This window comes from Oncorhynchus keta, chromosome 4, assembly GCF_023373465.1.
Source record: "Oncorhynchus keta strain PuntledgeMale-10-30-2019 chromosome 4, Oket_V2, whole genome shotgun sequence".
In the NCBI taxonomy this organism is placed as follows: domain Eukaryota; kingdom Metazoa; phylum Chordata; class Actinopteri; order Salmoniformes; family Salmonidae; genus Oncorhynchus; species Oncorhynchus keta.
This window is the reverse complement of record NC_068424.1, coordinates 56849246-56855544: the sequence shown is the minus strand read 5'-3', so window position 1 is coordinate 56855544 and position 6299 is coordinate 56849246.

The following is a 6299-nucleotide window of genomic DNA, read 5'->3' as shown; positions in this document are numbered from 1 at the left end:
TGAGCAGATAGCTGATGGGATACAGGTGCGGGTAATCAGAACTCCCAACTGGCTACATTGCCCGGCAACCAGACAGGGTGCGTTCCAGGACGCCGGAAAAAACACTCCAGGACAGAACACAGGCAAAAAACAGACTCAGGAAACGGGATTTGTGACATTGGCTCATGTTGTATTTCCCTCAGGCTTCGCCACTCTCAAGGGCCCCAGGAGTACTGCCACTCCTCAGTGAATTTTAAAGGTCACAACAGTCTGGCTCTCAGCAGAGAAAAAGCATTAGCCTATGGCCTATTAAGAATATTGTTTTCCATCTATGCAGCCGCTTACATGCATTTTAAGCAGCTCACAGTGGGGCAACAATAAACAACAAGCTGTTGTTGATGCCCTTGGTGCCTCTCAATACACAGAGACCATTGATACTGGTATTCACTGATTCATCGCTCCATGTTTTTCCCTTTCCTTTCAATGGATCAACTATGCTTTACTTATACTTTAACCTTCACCGTAACCAATGAGAGCTGTATCAATAGCAGACACGGGGGCCATAGTCAGATCATGTAATGTCTTGGGACAAGATTACCTTAAAAGGGCCACAAACAAAGACTACAGTTCCAGGAGACCCACACAATCTCTTTCTGAAATACGCCTTAGCTCATTGGGAGTGATTTAGAAATGCTTCATTAAGACTAGAAGAAATTTCAAAGCAACATGGGCATACTTCGTGTTATATTTCTAGGGGAAGAACAACGCAATTCTGTCCACATCCCAAAAAATGTATCTGATGTAAACACTTTGACAATTTGTGTGCTGCAAGATTAACCCTCCTGTTGTGTTTGTTTCATGTTAATTAATTCTGTGTTCCTGGTCCAACATGACCTCCCCATTATAGCTGATTATAAATCCATAATAATAGATATATTATCACCTAATGTTGTGTTAGATATTTTTATCATCTTAAGTTCTTGTGAACATTACAAGTTTTGAACTTCTATTTGCTATTTATGGCCTGTAGGCCTCATTGACCTGAGCTCATACAACTTGTTTTTGAGTTTAAAAAAATAATGTATGGATTATTTTGACTATAACAAATACTCAGATGAAACATATTGTGATATTTATCCCAGATAAATTTGTGTCAAAGTTTAACAAGGACTCTCTCCTCCTCACCAGTGTCATGATCAAAGATATGATCAAGAGCCTCACATACAGTATATAATTTGGTCATTGTGCTGCCACAGAATGAATTGTGAGCAAGGCCTCAAAAAAGCTTTATATACCAGAGCTGCGAGAAAAGTTCTATATATTATTGAAACAATGTTGCAATTGTTTGTGAGAATACCAACAGGTGTGGTCCTGTGGGGGAAAGATTCTATTGGGGGAAGGTTCCTGTGGGGGTTGCCATGGAAGTCAAGAAGGGGAGTGAGGTGTGTGTCCGCTCAAACACACATGCATGTGGGGGTCTGGGAGAGGAAGTGTGTCCATCTGATGAATGGGCATGTGCCTAAAATAAATTGAATACACTAATTGTTGTCTCGCCCATTCATTTCTAATGACCGGTCATTTTTGACCAGGTGACACCACAGGTGTACAAAAGTTAAATAAAACACCCAAAATGTCATGAAAATCATCTAAATGTATTTTGTGTGTTCAGATGCCCTGTGTGGACAAAGTCATGGAAACTTATGACAATCAGATTAAATGAACTACATTTTTCAGAGAGAGAAAAAATATATATGTATATTTATTTATTTTTCTGCTCAAAAAAATAAAGGGAACACTAAAATAACACATCCTAGATCTGAATGAATGAAATATTCTTATTAAATATTTTTTTCTTTACATAGTTGAATGTGCTGACAACAAAATCACACAAAAATATATGAACCCATGGAGATCTGGATTTGGAGTCACACTCAAAATTAAAGTGGAAAACCACATTACAGGCTGATCCAACATTGATGTAATGTCCTAAAAACAAGTCAAAATGAGGCTCAGTACTGTGTGTGGCCTCCACGTGCCTGTATGACCTCCCTACAATGCCTGGGCATGCTCCTGATGAGGTGGCGGATGGTCTCCTGAGGGATCTCCTCCCAGACCTGGACGAAAGCATCCGACAACTCCTGGACAGTCTGTGGTGCAGCGTGGCGTGGTGGATGGAGCGAGACATGATGTCCCAGATGTGCTCAATTGGATTCAGGTCTGGGGAACGGGCGGGCCAGTCCATAGCATCAATGCCTTCCTCTTGCAGGAACTGCTGACACACTCCAGCCACATGAGGTCTAGCATTGTCTTGCATTAGGAGGAACCCAGGGCCAACCGCACCAGCATATGGTCTCACAAGGGGTCTGAGGATCTCATCTCGGTACCTAATAGCAGTCAGGCTACCTCTGGCAAGCACATGGAGGGCTGTGCGGCCCCCCAAAGAAATGCCACCCCACACCATGACTGACCCACCGCCAAACCGGTCATGCTGGAGGATGTTGCAGGCAGCAGAACGTTCACGTCTGTCACATGTGCTCAGTGTGAACCTGCTTTGATCTGTGAAGAGCACAGGGCGCCAGTGGCGAATTTGCCAATCTTGGTGTTCTCTGGCAAATGCCAAACGTCCTGTACGGTGTTGGGCTGTAAGCACAACCCCCACCTGTGGACGTCGGGCCCTGATACCACCCTCATGGAGTCTGTTTCTGACCGTTTGAGCAGACACATGCACATTTGTGGCCTGCTGGAGGTAATTTTGCAGGGCTCTGGCAGTGCTCCTCCTGGTCCTCCTTGCACAAAGGCGGAGGTAGCGGTCCTGCTGCTGGGTTGTTGCCCTCCTACGGACTCCTACACGTCTCCTGATGTACTGGCCTGTCTCCTGGTAGCATCTCCATGCTCTGGACACTACGCTGACAGACACAGCAAACCTTCTTGCCACAGCTCGCATTGATGTGCCATCCTGGATGAGCTGCACTACCTGAGCCACTTGTGTGGGTTGTAGACTCTGTTTCATGCTACCACTAGAGTGAAAGCACCGCCAGCATTCAAAAGTGACCAAAACATCACACAGGAAGCATAGGAACTGAGAAGTGGTTTGTGGTCACCACCTGCAGAACCACTCCTATATTGGGGGTGTCTTGCTAATTGCCTATAATTGCCACCTGTTGTCTATTCCATTTGCAGAACAGCATGTGGTCCTTCTGTAGCTCAGTTGGTAGAGCATGGCGCTTGTAACGCCAGGGTAGTGGGTTCGATCCCCGGGACCACCCATACGTAGAATGTATGCACACATGACTGTAAGTCGCTTTGGATAAAAGCGTCTGTTAAATGGCATATATTATGTGGAATTTATTGTCAATCAGTGTTGCTTCCTAAGTGGACAGTTTGATTTCACAGAAGTGTGATTGACTTGGAGTTACATTGTTTTGTTTAAGTGTTCCCTTTATTTTTTTGAGCAGTGTATATATATAAACAGTGGGGAGAACAATTATTTGATACACTGCAAATGAATTACTTTAACAATGTGATTTTCTGGATTTTTGTTTTAGATTCCGTCTTTCACAGTTGAAGTGTGCCTATGATAATAATTACAGACCTCTACATGCTTTGTAAGTAGGAAAACTGGCAAAATTGGCAGTGTATCAAATACTTGTTCTCCCCACTGTATATATTATTTATATATCCCTTCTTACATCAGCTGATATATCAAAGTGCTGCACAGAAACCCAGCCTAACACCCAAAACAGCAAGCAATTCAGGTGTAGAAGCACAGTGGCCAGGAAAAACACCCTAGAAAGGCCAAAACCTAGGAAGAAACCTAGAGAGGAACCAGGCTATGAGGGGTGGCCAGTCCTCTTCTGGCTGTTCCGGGTAGAACATTTGTAAATCGGTCAAATTTGACTGGAACACATCAGAAGGGTTAATGAAAGAGGCCTTATGAATTGACAACTTATTACCCTCAATCACCCACTGTACGTGAGGACAGTGATCTGGGTCAAATTATGTTGATGAATCTTGTTTAGCCAAGGGGAAGGCAAGTCCTGACTTGAACGTTAACTGTGAAAGACGTTGGTTAAATAGCCAGAGCCGCAATTGGAATTTGTCTCTGATTGTTAACTGCAGTCATACCACATCACATTTAAATATTCATCATATGCATATTACACCCCGAAGAGCACCATTTCAAATTATAACTGCCCGTCCTTTAATTGCCAGAAAAATGCCACACAAGCTGGGGGGGTGGGATCTAAATTATGTTCCTCTTTTATAATTAATGAGGCAGATAGCAGTTTGACATTTACATTGTGCCTGGATGTAAATGAGTCTCGGATACGATTTTTCAAATGGTAGCACAGCCATTGTTATCCGTTTGGATTTGAGGTAAAGCGGCCTGGGTTAGAAAAGCATGGATGATGTGTGTTATGATTCTATGCCAATCAGGATTCGGCTTTAATCCGTTTTCGCAACTTTAACCTTGCAAAATCCTCCATGGTTTTGTTAGTGTTACTTTCCCAATGACAACAACCCTTTTTAGAGAGAAAGTGAAAGGGACTGAAAGGAAAGGAAGAGTCCAAATGTCAAATAGCCTTCAAACCGCACAGTACTGTAGGTATAGTCTGAGTGCACAGTTAAATTCATGTTTGTCCCAATGTACACTGCCTCTCTCTGAAAGCAGACAATCCGAACTTGTTAGGAATGTCAACAAGCTAGTTAGCTGTTTCTACAGTGGATAGCATTATGTGTGTACATTAAGATGTTAGGTTGCTACATCTCCTAGCTTTTCACACATACACAGCGGAAAACACGTCCAACATGCTTCGTAATTCCATTGGGTAAAGATACACAGTATGGTATACAGTATGGGTACCACGTCCAAGTTTGAAAATAAATACTGCAAACATGCCTTGGCTAAGAAGGGGGAGCTAATGCATGCAGTCTCTGATGGGCTTTCCACATGTTACTATGTATATTAGCAGTTAGATGCTAATATACTGTATTCCATCAGTGTGCTAAGTGGAGGACCCAGACTCTTTCATTAACATCTGCCCAGGCAGTTAAGGCAGGAACAGGCTGAATTAAAGTCTCCCGGGCTCCTGACAAGATACCTTGTAAAAAAACTCAGGCTGAATGGTCAGAGGTCATAGAATCAGAGCCAGTGCCATACCCATAGGGAACCCCTCCTGTAAAGATATAAATCACGCCAAAGGCTGTGATCTCCAATTTATATATGTCTTCTCCAGAGTACGTTTTTTGCCCCCTCCCTAACCACAAGAGAAACGGAAGAGAATTTCCCACCGTAACCCCCTGAACTTCACGGCAAAGTCTCCCTAATTGAGGAGGGGGTGAGGAGGGGGTATATCGTGGACAGGGGGAAATCTGGAGACTCTGTCATTGACAGAACACCCCTTACACCCCGCCCACATCTCCATCCTTGGGCCACTGTGATTTGGGACTGATTTATTATCCAATTAGCGTTTGGCTTGTGAGTGGGTTATTGCCTTGCATGTTTTTCATGTTCTACAATCTAGATGCAAATGTTAGCTAGTGTACCACCCAATCTCTCTCAACTCATGATAATACATTCCTCAATCAGAGAGAGGGGTAATGAAAAGTTATAATATCAAAAATATGATCTCATGACTATGCATATGGACATGTAGAATTACAGTATCACTGACAGGTGTCTGGAAGTGAAGTAGATGTCTTGCCAAGATAAAGTGTTCCATATTGTTAGTAAATATGTAAATAGCATCTCAAGATATTGGAACCATGTTGCATTCAGCAAGAAATGACCTGTGGAACCTTTTGCTTAAAGTATTTTTATCCTATTTTTCCATTCAATATCAGATGCGTTACTCATTGTCATCTTCACAAAATCTCTCAATGCATTTGTACTAGCCTAAAAATAGCTGATTTACATTGTCAGCCTCAATGATCTGTAAAATGTTATGCATAGGCTTAAAATGGCCACAACCAATTGGAAAATAGATCAGATGTATTCCCTGACATTAATATTCATGGTTGTAATGTGAAGTTACACAGACCATTAGCCCAGCATGCTAGTTAATAATTAAGAGGAAAGTAAAGGGATATCTAGTCAGCTACTGTCCCAACGCTCTAACCGCTGGTCTACCTGACCCCTAATTAGCGTAGGATTGGATGTGATCTCCTCTCGGGCCTGGGTTGTTGACATAAATTCATGTCAACACAACAGTGGTGGGTCCCACATGTCAAGTCAGCCATTAGAAAAAAGGATTTAAAACCCATTGTGTTTCTCCTTGGTTGATCTATGTTTGTAAGTGTATTTGTAAGAGCAGATTTGT